The 17,687-nt window shown below is 36.4% G+C and overlaps 1 long non-coding RNA gene across 1 annotated transcript; it reads left to right on the top strand.

Annotated features, from left to right (window-relative positions):
* The first annotated feature begins 4,707 nt into the window (after positions 1-4,707).
* Positions 4,708-16,705, top strand: LOC148126966 (uncharacterized). The gene is made up of 3 exons (XR_015741439.1): positions 4,708-4,962; positions 7,667-7,784; positions 14,361-16,705. It is a non-coding gene; the product is annotated as an uncharacterized LOC148126966 (long non-coding RNA).
* Positions 16,706-17,687: the final 982 nt, after the last annotated feature.

The raw sequence follows: 17,687 nt of genomic DNA, 5'->3' as shown, positions 1-17,687 counted from the left end.
TTAGGAATTTGGAGGTAATCCTCTATGGGTACCAGGACAAGTGGTACTATTACGGGCCCCAGGTCTTACAAAATAAGTTTACAGGATGGCAGAATATGGCATTGCCATATAGACCAATTAAAAGGTCGTTGGAGTACATCCTCAGGTCACCTTTAGGGGAACAAGCATGCAGAGGAAAGGTGACCAGAAAGTACAGAGCCCAATGACCTGAGGTTCAAGACAATGATGAATGACCCATACTTGGAAGCAGACCTACCATCTGAGGGTTTCCCGAGAGATCCAAGTCATCCCTGGCAAGAACTCCAATGCCACCTCTACTGCAGTCAGCTGTTCAAACTGAACTGTATAGGTCAGGGTGAGCTAGATGACACCCCACTTACCTAAATGAGTACACATGCTCCTAGCTAGGGAAAAGGAGTATTGCATTCTACAGAAGTTCCCGATCCAGTCCACACTTTGAGTGGGAGTCAGAGTTCATTCCTATTTCCAGAGCTGTCTGACAGAGAACTATAAAAGGAAGCTGTCAGATGATATCAGCTGTTGCCCATCAGCTGGTCATTCTGTTAGTTAGCAGCTGCTGTGGAATGCCCATCAGCTGGCCATTCTGTTTCCTTGTTACATTAAACATTGTTAGTTGTTGAATGTCTGCCTCAGGTCCTTCTTTTAAAGACATAAAACTGTTCATTTAAATTTTAATGATTTTCATGTTTCTATATTTATGCCTTTAATTATTGTAAGTCACCCAGAGTCACTCTGGATAGTTGAGATGGGTGGCATATAAAATAAATAAATAACAGATGATTGATAGCTTCTGAGTGGTTATGTGATGATTCGGGACAAGGCACAGAGGCAACGCAATCAGCTGATAGTTCAAACTGCCCCTTTATTGCTCCAACTTTCTCCCAAATACTCTCATGTTGATGTGAAGTCCCAGAGCAAAGAGAACACACAGACACAGACAGACACACACACACACACACACACACACTCCTCCAGCAGCCTCTGGCTGCAAGTAGTCCAGCAAAATGCTGTGAGCACAATGACTGCAAAGCAAGAAATCCAGTGGGACAAGGGAATAAGTCAATGAGTCCAGGAAGCAAAGGAACAAAGCAATGGTTTCAGGAAGCAAAGGAACAAGGCAATTTAATCCAGGAAGCAAGAAATAAAGCAAGTAGTCCAGGAAACTCCAAACATCAGCAATGGCACACAAAACTCCATTAATCCAGTGTTTGTTCCCCAAAAAGGCCCCTCCCCACAGTGTCTCCTTAAAGTTCAGTACCCAGGTGTGCCTTGTGAGGAGGGGTGGGGTGCTCTCCTCCCGAGTTGTCAGGTTAGCCTGCACTGTTCCCGCTTTCTCTCCACTCTCTGTGTTCAGGGATCAGGAGTGGGTGATCCTTGTTCTGTCGCTCCTCATGTTCACTGTGTGCCCTGTCTTGGTCATCCTCCCTACCTTGGTTCTTCCCTACCTACAATCTGTCCCAATCCTGAAAGGCTCTGGCTTGACTCGGTCTGCTCCTCCCCACATTTCTCCAAAGCCAATGAAACCACCCCTTCGATCTGCATTGACTCCAGCTCTGGCTCATTTTCTTACACAGATTCTAATGGGGGCATGGCAAGTTAGAAATAGTAGATCAGAATGTATACCATAGCATACATTTAATAAATAATATACATTTTATACATATAATTTATATCAGTATAGATCAGAATGAATACCAGAAACTGCCATATTTTTTTTTTTTTGCTGTCTTGCAGCAACACCCTCTTTTAAAATAAACTTTGAACTTCTCTTGTCTCTAGGTCTCATTATACCCGATTCTTACATTGTTCATGTTTAAATTTCCTATATTTCTGCTCTCTCCCAATTTGATAAGTCTTCCAAGTTAGGCTGAAATTCCCCAGCCATTAACTGAGTCTGAAAATGTAAACTCAATCTGTTAACTCTCTCCTGTTTACAATCTTTATTTAAATAAGCAGGTCCTTGGTGTATAGCAAATGAATATGTAAAATTACACAATTATTTGAAAATACAATAGCTTCTTCTCCTTGTTGTGTTTTTAAAATATGTAATAGTTACCAGATTGTTTTATATTGTACTGTACTTAGAGGTGGTATTCAGCAGGTTCTGACCAGTTCTGGAGAACCAGTAACAGAAATTTTGAGTAGTTCAGAGAACCAGTAAATACCACCTCTAACTGGAGATTTTACAGTATCCTTCCCCTGCCATGCCTACCAAGCCACGCCCACAGAACCGGTAGTAAAAAAATATTAATCCCACCACTGACTGTACTGTACTGTACTGTACCGATCAGTTGTATCAGTCACACCCAAAGTATTCTACAATGAGATTATAAATATAATTAGAGCTGAACTAAATCTCTAAATGGCCAGATATACTAGATAAGTGACTTCACACATCCATTGTTCAGTTAAAAATTGAAAAAAAATGCACTCATGGAAGAATTGCTTTACATTTTATGTCATAAGCATTATGTTCAAATAATATATATTACCAGAAAAAAAATATTTGCAAAACAAATGGCAAATGGCAACAAGAGTACATTCCTTCAAACCTGATCATTTCAGAGATAAAAATTACTTAATTCCATTGGTTACTTAAGAATTTCTGCTTCAGGCCCAGATAACTAATAATATCTGTCACTTGACTCATTAAAGCAAGCCAAAGCATTTAGTATTATTACCACAGGAATTGTTAGGCACATTATACCAGTATGAGATGTTCTGCTTCAGCAGAAACAATTGATCAATCAGTACTAATTTCAGATATCTATGAATTGAATCATGGTTCTTTGTAATTTCATAGCATGACAGAAATACAAAGTATTGTTTTCACTGAGTAATTCCTCATTTTTGAGCCTATTTTTGAGACAAAAAGAAGCTTCTATCATATCTGCTTAAGGCAATGTAAATGAATGTGCCAAACATTTTCTTAATAAATGAACCACCACAGGTTATTTTTGGTAACATTTGCTGTAGTTAACGATATCATCCATCTAAGGAACCTCTACATTTATCCTCCTTGTATGAAAGTTGAAATCTTTGTGGAAGAGTCATTAATATCTCTGCATATGTCACCAACTCCAAATGCTTTGATCATACTAGGATTTGCCCACCCCTTGTCATCACTAGTCTCGGATGAGTTCTGGTTTATTTGCTTTGTACATCAAAGGCATAAAAAGACCTCTCAGGCTCTTTGTCTTTCGGACAGCACCTTTGATGTCCTTTGAATATACATGAGCCATATTGTTGCTGCGGTATGAAAAGGAAAGGACCAGTGTGCATATGGTGGACAATCTGACTCTAAATATGCACTCTTTCATCAGAGACAAGCAGTGCACCTGCAAAATCCCTTAGGCCATGTGATTGGATCATAAACATAACAGATCCTGCTAATATTTTACAATGAACAGCAAATCCTTTCAAGACTGTATCATGCCTCAGGGAATTAAAGCCTTTTTATCATCTGGGAAGCACAACCTGTCTTTCCAGTTTCCATAATGCAAGCTGAAAGTAGGTAGCTATAGCATTCAAGTTCAAATATCCTCAAAACCTAGATTGGAATCCTGAGCAATACCTTATGATAGCATGAACACCTTGTGTTAATCTCAAACTTTGTAAGCATTTGATAAATCATAATTTCCTGGTTCAGATACAATGATAAATTGTGATTTAAAGCTTAGGATATCCAAAATAAAGACATGTGCATATGGAAAACATAGAAGATCAAAGAAAAAGCACATGCCATATTTCTGATATTATAAATCATTGGTTATTGGTCCATGATTTCCGAACTCAGTGGCAGTCCATGTTTTTATTACATTTTAGTCCTAATAATTTTATTTATCAAACCTCTATGCCATCCATATCACCAACTTATATATGTATCAGAATATATGCCATCCACATTTGAGTACCAGTGCAACTCATATATTTTTGAATTTTTTTTTTCTGCAACCAAAAGTTTGGAGACAAAACAACTTATAAAATTCCAGAAATGATGAATGATTGCCATGTTGAATTGTCAATTAATATTTGGTAATTTTCCTGTATCATACAAACTATCTAATTTTCAGTTTTTTAATATCTATTATCGTCTTATAATTTTCTTCAAATACCATTGAGGGCATGGATCACTGGGATTAAATGTATTGCAAAGATGATTCTTAACATCCTCTTACATCAATAGCCCAGGTGACTTTTTTTAACATGTTAACTTTTTCCATTTCTGTGCCTTTTGCATAAAAATTCCCATATAGTATAACTTTTATGCAGCACTACCTATGACTTAGACTTCAACTTGAAAAAAAGATAATAGGAAGTCATTGATGATTGATCACATTGATCATTGTTCTACATAAACCAATACTTCTGACACTAATTCATTATAGCTCACCATGGTTTCTTCCAGCAAAGTTTCCAACTATATCTGGAGATATCAGGGTTTCAACCTTTGATCTTCTTCACTTCTTTTCTTAACTTTGTTTTTCTTGCACTTGCTTTGCTTGAGCTCTGTTCCCATCTTAGTACCTTTCTTATTCATGATATTGACTATAACTATTGCAATCACAGAATCATGAACAGTGCAAACTGTTTCTAGTTGTTCTTGATTGTTAACAATATTAAACATCATTTAATACTGAAGTCCACTGAGCTTTCATTAATCATTAGCATTTAAAAAGAAAACTCACTTTTGCTTTTAACAGAATAGCAATAGCACTTAGACTTATATACTGCTTTACAGTGCTTTACAGCCCTCTCTCTCTAAGTGCTTTAAAGAGTCAGCATATTGCCCCCAACAATTTGGGTCCTCATTTTACCCACCTTGGAAGGATGGAAGGCTGAGTCAACCTTGAACCTGGTGAGATTTGCACTGCCAAATTGCAGCCAGCCAGCAGTTAGCAGAGGTATCTTGCCACACGGCTCATAGAAGTTGGAATGCAGGTATGTAAATGAGGTTCAGAGAAAGTAGTAGTGATAGCTTCTTACACAAAATAACTTGAAGGTATTAATGTTGGGTGGCAGGTGCTGCATCATTGGAAGACTGCTGTCTTTTTTCCCTACCATTCCTGATGCAACATACTTTGTTGCAGGCACTTTGGATTTGACAAGATTTAGATAAATTAAAGGGAATTCAGGAAGACCAATTCCACTGATTAGGTGGTTGGAGGGATTGATTTAACTGCCTGAAAATAATTGAAGCAAACATCAAGTTTGGAGGATTATTTAAAATGATACAAAGGGTCTTAATTAGGGGTAATGAGATAAAACTAAGAATAATAAATGTGAACTATTAGGTAAAGCATTCTAAGCATTACATTGCAGACTAAATTCCCAAAGAAAGAATGTGACTTGCCACTTTGTTTTCCTTTGAAATGTCTATACCAAATTCAAGGATTTTTCATCCTGCAAGGGAACTTTCACTCAGAGACCCAAACTCTCTGAGTGAAGGCCTTAGCCTCCATTTGTTTGAATGGCATACAGTTACCAATAGTAAATAATTCATAGCCTATCTTTCTGCTCAAAAGAGTGCTCATGTGGTTGATATTTAATTATAGAACACAAATGTTTTTAAAAAGTTAATACTAAAATAGCTAAACCATAAAAGCCAGGTGAAAGAGATGTATTTTATAAATGATATGAATGAAGATACTTTGCAATGTTATTCAAGAAGCATTTTTGATTCTGGACTCTGATGAAATGAAAAGAATGCTCTTTGTGTTTTCTGCCACTTCTGAGAATGACCCAGACTCTTTCTGGTTTGTTCAGGTTGCTAGATGGTACTGTGATAGGCTCAACCTAGGATATATTCAATGCATTTTTTTAAAAAGAGAACACATTGCCACTTGCCATAGCAGAAGAAGTGACATGAAAATAACTTCCCCTTCTTGTTATTCCTACCATGATGGCAGTGTTCCAATATCTAAGGGACTGTCACAAAGAAGAAGATGTCAACTTATTCCCCAAAGCATCTGAAGGCAGGACAATAGCAATGGATGGAAACTAATACAAGGACAAAAGCAACCTAGAATTAAGGAGGAATTTCCTGACAGTTAAAAAAATCAGTGGAATGACTTGCCTATAGAATGCGTGGGTGCTCTAACCCTGGAGTTTTAAAGAAGAGATTGGCCAATCATTTGTAAGAATTTATTGTAGGAGCTTCGGTGGCATAGTAGTTAGAGTGCAGTACTACAGGCTACTTCTGCTGACTGCTGACTGCCTGTAATTTGGTAGTTCAAATCCCACCAGGCTCAAGGTTGACTCAGCCTTCCATCCTTCTGAGGTTGGGAAAATGAGGACCCAAATTGTTGGGGGCAATATACTAACTCTGTAAAACTGCTTTAAAAAGGCTGTAAAACACTGTAAAACAGTATAGAAGACTAAGTGCTGTTGCTATTGCTAGAGGGTATAGGGCTATGATGGTGAACCTATGGAACACATGCCAGAAGTGGCACATGAGGTCACCCAGAAGAGCCCCACTGCACATGCACACGCCCCCCACACCAACCAGCTGATTATCGAGTATCTGCCACACATGCGCAGGGGCAGGGCATGCGGGGGGTCACACGTGCATGCACAGAGGCATATGGTACAGGGGGATTACATGTGCATGCACAGAGGCACACAGTGTGCATGCAGGCATCTCACATGCATTGCATCATAAGTGCACACACTTTTAGCACATGACATGGAAAAGGTTAGCCATCACTGGTATAGGGGGTTGAACTAGAAGATCTCTGAGGTCCCTTATAATTCTGTTATTCTGTTACATGACTGTCTAAAGATATCCTGCAGTTATGGAGAATTTTAACTTGGTCTCCATTCTTCCTTTTCCAGGAAACAATGTTGAGAAGCTGGTAGGAAATTATGTAAAAGCTGATTATCTAAAACATGTTTTGGTTGGAATTCAGGTATAGCAACAGAATGGGATAACAACATTGATCTCTCTGGTTGATGACATTTCTGAAATTGTGGATGGAGGAGGGCAATTAGCATTTAAAGCACTCAGCAATGTTTTACTCCATCAACCATGGTATCCTACAGTGGTGGGATTCCAAGTTTTTTTACTACCAGTTCTATGGACGTGGTTTGGTGGATGCGGCAGGGGAAGGATACTGTAAAATCTCCAGTCAGAGATGATATTTGTTGGTTCTCTAAACTACTCAAAATTTCCACTACTGGTTTTCCAGAACTGGTCAGAACCTGCTGAATACTACCACTGGTATCCTACTGGATTGCCTGAGGATTGGGAATTGGATTTCCTGTGTTTCAGTGGTTCAATCAAAGTGAATGGTTAGTAGCAATGAAGGAAGAGTGATCAACCAAATGAACAATTATTTGCAGGGTCTCAATCTGGTCCCTTCTGTTTAACATCTAAATTTAATGGCTATGAAACTCCAACAGTATATCTTATCATATACTATCACATAAGTCTACATCTTCACCCCAAGTGAAGCCAGGGACATTATAAAGATTTTTATTTGAGGTGTAGAAGTGAATGAGGTCTGGATGCAATAAAATAAATAAAAACTGAATCCTAACAAGATGTAGTCCTTATACATCCTTTTCCAATTTTGGTGCTAACTCTGAATGGAATATTGTTACAAAATTTTCTGTTTATAGTCTCTTCCTTCCTTTACTCTTTCAGATCCTGTAGTGAATGAAAATAATGACATTGAAGGACAGAAGGACTCACTACAATCAAATAAGCAAAACTTAAAATCCCAACCCATTCCAATTTCATAAAGATAAAAGAGGGAGCAAAGGTAACACATTTAGATTTGTAAGATAGTCTCACTATAATTGGTCTACTAAGCAGCTATCTATTATTTAGAGTTACATCTACTTTTTATTCAGTTTACCTAATAAGGGTGGCATACCACACATATGTTTTTCCCTCTCTTGTGATGAGGCTGAGGCTTTGTGGCACATAACCTCCATTGAGGTAGAGATTTTTATATGAACCCAATGCCAGCTTTTCAATGGATAAAAATTCAACTCTGAATTTTATTACTATTTTCTAAAGTTTTGTTATCTACCTCTTAGGGGGTAGGGATTGTTTTGGTCCTCCACAAATTTGACATTTTTCTAAAGTCCAATCCAAGCAATTTGTAACTGTTCCCATAGGTAGACCAAACTTAGAATTGACTCCACAGAAAGACTAAGATTACTTTTACTAAGAGCAGCAGCAGCAGCAGCAACAACAACAACAAAAACAACAACAACAACAACAACAACAACAATAATAATAATAATAATAATAATAATAATAATAAAAAAAAATCTTGCACGTCTGGTAATATTCCTATTCCTTTCTTATACTCATGCAAATTAGGGAAATGTGTCTGAGCCACTTATGCATATTTTTACTTGTTTTTGACTTATGATCTATAATTGTTTTATACTACTCAATAGGGAAGCCTCTAGTCCAGGGCTGTCAAACTCCTGGCCCATGGACCAGATTCATCACATGATGGCCATGCCCACACAGGTTTAGCAAAGGGGAAAACAGTCCTGATACATCATGTGACACTGCCATTATGACATGAGTTTGACACTCCTGCTCTAATCTTAGTGTTTTACCAATGCCAGCGTTAAAAGTATTTAAAAGTATTTATTGAAATTGTACCCCAGATAATGGAACAAATAGATGTTTTGTATATCATACAAATGTACATGAATTTTATTTAAAAATGCCTCGGTATCTTCATCATTACATTTTCTGGTTTATTATGTAATTCAGAATGGAAATTTAAACATTGACATTTTATGTCCATTAAAATTGTATACTTTTTTATCTTTAATAATTGGAATCATTTTCCTGAAATAATCCAGTTCAGAGTTTTGCCCAGTGTCAACATCAAGGTTCAGAGTTTTGCCCAGTGTCAACATCAAGGTGACCAGTTGCAATTACCAGGCTCTTCTGTCTCTCCCTGTCTTCCTTTTTTTTAGGAAAAGAAAAATATCTCCAATATTTTAGCATTATACCTGTCCTCCATGATTCCTCAGAGATTGCAAGGTTTTTTTTTTAGATCTTTTCTTTTCAATATGCAGTCTTTATTGGCAACAGAAAAGAGATATTGTACTGAGTGATGTTCTAGGTAGGTTCTGTTCCATCCATAGGAAAAAAGAAAAAAAGGAAAGTATTTGGTAGATAATGTTTTTTTTAAAAAAGAGAAAAGATAAGCGGGAATTGGGATAGTTAGAGGATTGGTGTGTGGTACTAGTAAAAAGTATTGGTTTTCATCTTAATACTAGCCTCATGAAAAACACTTCTTTTTAAAGTAAGTTCTGAAGTCTCTGCATTTCCAATCATGTGAGCTCCTTGTGATATATTGATAAATGTTCCTGCATTTTTAGATTTCTTCCTCTCCACAGGACACTGCGGAAAACAGACATTGGGGGAAAAAATGAGATGTGCCAATAGTTTAAATGCCCAGGATGTGTGTGAATATCCAGAAATTCATTCAAATACAAAAATCTGTACAACCTCCCTCCATATTTTCCATTAAATTTTAAGTAAAAAATATAATGAGGGAGCTAGTTTCATTCAACTATTTCAGTAGCAAATGTACTATTTTTATTAAGAAATTCTTCCCTTGAAATATTCTTGGAGAAGTTCTTCTTTATCTAGATAAGTTTTCAGAAATAATACAACTAATTTGTCTGCTTACAAATGTGGCTGATAGCCATTGATTCCCAATTTTATTAAAGTTATGCACATTATCTGATGTGGTTTTTTTATGTCATGACCGTGAAAGCTTCTGCTTTGTTCTGAGTAGTCTTGATTTATGAAGACACAGAGAAAAAACAAAAATACGTAATTACTTTCATTTTCATTTTTTTTAAATAAAAAATCTCTCTTGATTAAAAAAAGCAGCTGCTAAAATGTGATGGTTGCTTAATTAAATGAGGAGTTTTTTTTTAAAAAAACATCAAAATCCAACTGTTATTTTACAAAAGGTTTCCCTGTACTGTTATTTTATTGCATAAAAGATCTCACACTCAGAGACTATTTGAATCATGCTCTGAGTGATTGTTATCTTGCCTTTTTTCCCCAAGGACTAAAATATATTTTAAATCTGTGTCTATATATTAAGGGAAAGTTGCCATTCTGAAATATCCTCAATTCTCTTTTTTCTGTAAATTTTGTGGGAAGGATAAACGTATCATGAAAACTCAGCCTGACAACAGATGAGTTTAAGCTTCTGAAATTTGCATTCTTTATTTTTTTAATTGTTTTCATGATGAGTGGATGCTTCATTAACCCCTTTATTGTTGATATCCTATAGAGACTTGATGTGTAGTCCTAATTATTTTAAAATAAACTTCTTTGTTATTTAGCTGGTGATTAAAAATACATTAAAATAGCAACAGAAGACTATTTTTGTTCATTAGCTAATCTTAAAAAATTAATCATCTAGTAAGGGATTAATTTTCATATAATTCTTAAAATAATAAGTACACAACTGTAAAATTATTTGTGTTACTTCTATCAGTTAATTAGCTAAATCTCAGGAGACAAGGAACCAGAGAGAATGATTATTTTCTATTAATCAAACTAAAAAGGAATAAAAAATTACTCTGGTTTCTAATAATACTTCAACAATTTAGCACTAGAACTTGAATAGTGGATTAAGCCAAAGGTTATTTCAGTGAGCAAATCAAAATTCTGATACAGAAAGACCAAGGCAGATTTATGAGCATAATTATTTAATGTAGTATTCATTGTGGGTATGTCCTTATAAGAAAAACTTTGCAGAAAAAAAATGTGTGAAGAAGTGTGCTGCGTGATTGTCAAACTTTGGACAGAATGGACTTTTGCTGTTGTTTTTCTTTTTGGCAAAAAGAGTTAGAATCGGGGTGGGATTCTCCCAGTTTAGACTGGTTCGGGCAAACCCCTTGTTCTGACAATCAACTGGCTCCGAACTGGTTTGCTTTGATGAACATGGGGCCCATCCACCCGCCCCTGTTCTTTCCTGTGCTTTATGTTTTTTTGTTAGAGCACAGCTGATTTGCGCAGCTGTTTCCTTCAGCTGCAGTTGAAGGTAAGTATTACCTTTCTTAAATGCAGAGCATGCACACAGAGTGAGCATTTGGTGTGTGTATGCACAAAGCACATGCTCACTGAACCAGTTGTTGAATCACACCCCTGTTTAAAATCAAGGTGCCAATTATTAGAAAACATTTATTCTGTTAAAGGTAAACCAAAACATTATATGGGACATAATAATTAAAAAAGAGCAGTATTGTTTCAAACCAAGGTCTGTTCAACAGAAATAAATCTATATTTTGTAATAGATTCTTGCATTTTCCCACTCCTCTGATCACTTTTTAATTTATTCTACTAATGTTCATACTGAAATACATTATTTATATTTCCTGTTTATTAGCTTCTTTAGCCTTGCAGACAATTAACAGATAACAGATAATCAGAGTTGGAAGAGTCCTTGTAGATCATCTAGTCCAACCCCCTGCCCAAGCAGGAGACCCTACACCATTTCTGACAAATGGCAGTCCAATTTCTTCTTGAAAGCCTCAAGTGATGACGCTTCCACAACTTCTGAGGGCAAGCTGTTCCATCATCTAGAGTATGAAGTCATCTCATACAAAAAGCTGAATGACAGGCCTCAAACAAGACACCCCTCCTTTTAGAGAACAGTTCCTGAGTATAGGTTATCAGAGTGAGGAAGGTTCCTAAATCTGTTCCTAAATCTGCCCCAGCACAGTTTAATCATTCCAGATGAAAAGTAGCTGATTTGATCAATTCATTAAACTTCCCATTAAAGTTAAGTTTATCTTTTAAGACGAAATTCAACAACCTTCTTCCAGCACTTCAATATAAAAAAATAATAAGATACCCACCAGTGGTCATATTTGTCCTTGTGATGACCAACTATTATATTGTCCATTTTATTATGATACTCAAAGAGTATCATTTTCATACAAATACAATTCAAACTGATAAATTTTATTTTGAGTTTCTTCTATTGAAAAATCCTCACACATAAAACATAGTCAAACTTTCATAATAACAGTAAACACATGTAGATAATTGGTCTCAGGCAACCATTAGTAATTTCTTTTTGTATCTTAGTAATTATGATCTGTTTTGATTAATACTTCAGGATTTTATTTTATTTATGGGATTATGGGATAATTCATATTTGTATTGACAAATTATTTTAAGTTAAATATTTGTTTCCTCTTTTACATTTCAATACAAGTTTTATTCAATAATTTTAGCTTTAACAGAGTGCCATGCTAGATCATTTATTTTATTCTGTTTAATCATTGCATATTAATACACTGAAATATATTGCACTGTTTCTCTGTCTCTAAATGCTGGCCACTGACTAAAATTAACAAATCTGTTGATCAAGCCTCTTCTATACAGCTCATGAAAAATGTTAGAAAACTAAACTCATATATAAAATCAGAATTCAAGGGGTCCAGGGACACCCCAACAAACTCCTCCTCCTTCTTGATCCTTTTTACTATTACTAATGTTGGAAGTTAAAACCCACCCTTCTCCTAGGAAAATGAAATATTTTAAGATATACTAAAAAGGCAGAATATTTTCCCTAAAAAGAAAAGTAGAAACTCAGAGGGGCAGAGACTTAGCACACACACACACCACCTTTGCTAATTGGCCTGGGACAGTCTATTGGCCTGGGACAGTCTATTTTACATAACAAAGATCTACTCCAGGTAGAGCCATAATAGGAATTGTCCAAAGCCCTTTCCTTACATCATCATCCAGCAAGGCTCAACCAAGCCTGGCATTCAGGACAGCCTACAGAGTTGCCTGCATGGCTCCATGAGAGTCTGACAACCAATCAGAATACAATCTCAAAACAAATCCCAACAGAGGGCATAAAACCAAGGGTCTCTCAGCATCTTGCCCTTTTCTTGCACAGAAACAGGAAACACTAAGGTGGGGCCTATCAGAGGGTATATAAGGGCATCTCTCACCATCTTGGCCCTTCTTTTCCTTCATCCAACATCTTGGAGCATGTGATCATCTTTTTCACTTTGGAGCTCCAAGCCATGTGGTTTGTCTACCATTAAACCATCTTTCCAAGCAGTCACAGTGTTTCCGGTGTCTTTCTTCCCCACTTGGAACTGAACCCAGAAGGATATTTCTTCCAACACTATATAAAGTATCTTGGTTGTTCCTCACCTTAAAGTATCTCCATGGCAAGAACTGCTCAGAATAAGAAATACTCTCTTTTAAGAAAAACAATGCATACCTCAAATGAAAAAGGACCCTCAAATTTATTAAGTGATTCACTAGACTTTATGCACACCCTCTAAGGTTTGAGAGTACTGAGCACAAATATAAGTAAAGGGGGGAGGAAAGTAATGATTCAGGAAGTCAGTTTTGAGTAGTGATGCTACATGCTTTGATTGTAGAAAATAAAACTCTAATGAAAATCTAACCATGAAGAAGACAAATCCTTCAAAGGCATATATTTCTGTCCTTTTAGCTCTGCTTGGCTATTCCTATAATTTCTCATTCAGTACAGAATTGAAAATGGGAAAAGGGTTCCTGGAAATAACTTTTCTAGAGGTCTTCCTGGCCTGATCGTGAATCAGTCGTGAAAATAATAATGGATAAATCATGACTGGTAATAATTAGGCAATTTGTAATGAATGGAAGCTTGCATCTAATTAGTTTTGTAAAAGATTCTTCAACTCTATCGGTATTTGCTATGATCTGAAGAAGATACTAAAAGGCAACATGGGAAAGACCAACCACATTTCTTTACTTTTAAATTATTTTAATGACTTTTATTGTACATGTTTTATTGTACATATTATACAGTATATTCAGTATGAACCACTTATACTTAAAGTTTGTAAAGTTTCACAGACCAGCACTGTAAAGCACTTTTAAACATTGGTGTTGCCTCTTAATATTAACAAATAAGGATAATAAAGGACTTTCTATGCCTCCACTGGAATAAATGTGCAATATTCTAAACCAGGGTATCCAACCTTGTCAATTTTATGACTTGGCTGAGGAACTCTGGGAGTTGAAGTCCACAAGTCTTAAAGTTGACACAGTTGAAGACCCCTGTTCTAAACTAAGCTCAGAATGCCGACAGCGTTTGACAAATAATATGCAATGAGTTTTCAGGTGTGTGCTGAACACCTCAAATTAGAAATGTGTGAGATCTGCAGAAATATCAATGGTTCACTATCAGAATAAACATGACATATTTACATTATATGATGTGGAAGACCATATGCTTTTAATCACTCAAACAAATTAGACGTGAGTCAGAAGATTTTAGACAAGTACTGAGTGTTACTGATTTCTTTGCCATTTTTTCCAGAGTTGTTTACAAAATGTATGTCTTAATTGAAAAGACATATTGTTATTCTGAGAACAACCACCACAACCACATCAACAACAACAAAAACAAGAGAATAATACCACTGGATAACTTCATCTTTGGATATGAATCCCAGCATCCTTCCCAGACAATCAGAATTGGTATTTTCATTTACACTGATACAAATGTGTTGCTGTTTTTTAGTTGTTTTCTATTTTGATTTTGATTTCATATAAAATATCAGACAAATTTAGACAACGTGTAGGCATATAAATAAATAAGATACTTGTCAGCTAATAAGACCAAAGCCTGAACTAAGAACATTTTAAATTGATCAGAAATGTAGTCAGAATGTTTACCATGTGCTATTAAACATTATTTTGGTGTAGCTAGCACCTGTGATTAACATACAGAAATTATCTATGGATCCATGTGAAACAGAAGGCAAGGTCTTAGATTTCTTAATGATTTTAGAATGTTTCTCAGGAAAGAAAACATCTTGTTCATTTTTTTTAAAAAAATTCAATCTTGTATAACATTACAAGCCCTAATCTTTTCCTCATATTTGCTATTCTATTTCTTGATCTATTTCCTCTTCCAGCCTTACAGATTAACAGAGTTAGAAGGGATCCTGTAGGTCACCTAGTTCAACTCCTCCTCTCACCAAGCAGGCCCTACACCAGTGGTGGGATTCAAAATTTTTTACTACCGGTTCTGTGGGCGTGGCTTGGTGGATATGGCAGGGGAAGGATACTGCAAAATCCCTATTCCCTCCTCACACCAAGGGAAGGATACTACAAAATCCCCACTCCCACCCCACTCTTGGAGGAAAGATACTGCAAAATCCCCATTCCCTCCCCACCCCACTAACCTGCTTTCCAGCTCTCTTCTCCTGACCAGGGCAACAAACAAAGACCCATCCAATCAGCTGGGAGGCTGAAAGGCAGCAATAGACTGACCATCAGCTGGGACTTGGAGGCTGGGAGGCAGTGAATAGATCAATTGGGTGCCCCAGACTTACAGACTAGGTCTCCCTGCAGCCTCCTGGGAGCCAAAACTGTGTGCATGGAAGGGGCCAGTCAGAGGTGGTATATGTCAGTTCTCCGAACTGATCAAAATTTCCACTACCAGTCTGCCAGAACTGGGCAGAACTAGCTGAATACCACCTCTGCCCTACACCATTTCTGACAGATGTCACCAATGTGACATCTGATATCTTTCAGTCACCAATGAAAAGCTAAATAAATATTTTAGAGGGAACATTTTGAACATAAAATTATAAATCTTAATATAGAACAGTATTTATTCTTATTATACTCAATATCACATAACACTATGTTAAGACAAATTTAGAAAAAACAAAAAAACAAACAGATGGCATGAGTGAGATGTCTAGAACTAATATGCTACTGAGACACAAGTTGTCAAAATTATGGATTTTTTTGGCTTCCAACTATGAACAACCTAGATTTCTGCACATTTTATTATGTATCTGCCCAGGGAAATACCGTAGTACATTTATCTACCTATTTTGTTAAATGGCAAAAAATTATAGCTGTTCTGTTCCAGTCCTACAGTAGCTTTGAATGGCTGTTGTTTTTCCACTCTGCTTTATTTCTTCATGCTTAGCATCAAAGTGTGTTAGGAAGGGAGGGAGTTTCAGTTTTGGAAATTTCCATAGATGTACCAGAGCTGTTTCTAATAAATCAGTTGGAGATTATGCTTGTCTCAGAGTGATTGATCACTACAGATAATTTCTGGATGCCTAACAGAAGGAAGGAAGGATTAACCATAACCTAGATTTCATTATTAAACTACCAAATGGAACACATTTTCACAGGAAACATATATTTTAATTTGAAATTTTGGAAGCTTCAAAATATTAAGAACACTAGCAAGGATAGAAACATAGTATATAGTAAGGTAAAAACTTAATTTAATAATCAAATACTATATGTTTATTTGGACCATGAAGAGAAAACACTAAAATAATCTGAAATGTCTCTATCTCTGTCTGTCTGTCTGTCTGTCTGTCTGTCTGTCTGCCTGCCTGCCTGCCTACCTACCTACCTACCTACCTATCATCTATCTGTCCTCTGGCAAATAGAGGTATGGGATGTCTCACACTGATATGCTTTAACTAAGCCTAAAAAGATGTGTCTTTTCCACCAAATGATGGACTAAGAAGAATGCTCTAACATGTGAATTTTATGAATGTGTTTACTATATTGTTTTCCATTAGAGCAAATTGTTATTATCTTGCATGTACATGTTGCTATGAGTTATGCCACATGTAAATTTCATTTATCAGTAAATATATTTATATAAATAAATATCATTGAGAATTTTGTTTCCAGCCAGGTCTTCATCCTTGGAAACAAGTGGTAGTCGCTTGGTGCAAGATCGGGGCTGTAGGGCGGATGAGGAAAAATCTCCCACTTGAAAGCATTCAGGACTTCTCAAGTGCAATTTGCTATGTGTGGTCGGGTACTGTCATGCAAAAACAAAATTTTTGAGCTTAACTTTCCTCTACGCTTGTTCTGAATTGCTTTTCTTAGTTTTTCAATTTTTCAATTAAAATTTCAATCGGTTTATGGTTTTTTGCCAACAAAAGCCTTATCACTGATCGCACCTCACAACTCGCGGGATTTTCAATTGCAGCACACATTTCAAACGTTTGCTGTGAAACGTTACTGTTAACTTTTGTGACTAGTTCACATTCTTAACATTTTCACTATCTTGTTACCCCCTTAGATGCAGCTAAGAGTTCTAGGTGCCTGATTGCTTTTAACTAAGTTGAGTTAGGGTCACAAATCAAACCCTTCATATTTTCCTACACAGGGCAACTGTTAGTGAAGAAATGGGAAGAAATCAACCAGCTGTAAATGTAGGAGGACAAGCAAATAATTCTTCAATAGATGAGTTTTCACCACTTTTGTCAGAATGTAAATGCATAGTTGCAACATTGTGCCACAGGTTCTGCCTCTTTTGGCATGTGTATGACCCTAGTAGACAATTGTGGGACTGATGCTTTGATATGGATTTCATATTTGACCCCCTTGCTTCCCTTTCTGTGTTGCTGCTAGTAGATTATGGAAGGAGTTGAATGTATTTGCATCTGCCTCTCTAAATTCTCACAATTACATTTTTAAAAGCAATACAGCCTTCTTTCTGAAGCTCCAAATCAAACAATAGTTTTAATGAAGCAAATAAGCCCTCATTGGTAGTGAAAGTCAACATACTTTAGTGTTTCTGCCCCCAACATAAAAGTTATGAGTGCCAACAGATGAGAAAGTTTAAACAATCCATTTACTTATTGCAGGCAGG

This window comes from Pseudonaja textilis, chromosome 2 (genome assembly GCF_049901715.1).
Source record: "Pseudonaja textilis isolate UNSWEBS1 chromosome 2, rPseTex1.2, whole genome shotgun sequence".
In the NCBI taxonomy this organism is placed as follows: Eukaryota; Metazoa; Chordata; class Lepidosauria; order Squamata; family Elapidae; genus Pseudonaja; species Pseudonaja textilis.
The sequence above is the reverse complement of the archived record's forward strand: the minus strand, read 5'-3'. Positions and strand labels throughout refer to the sequence as shown.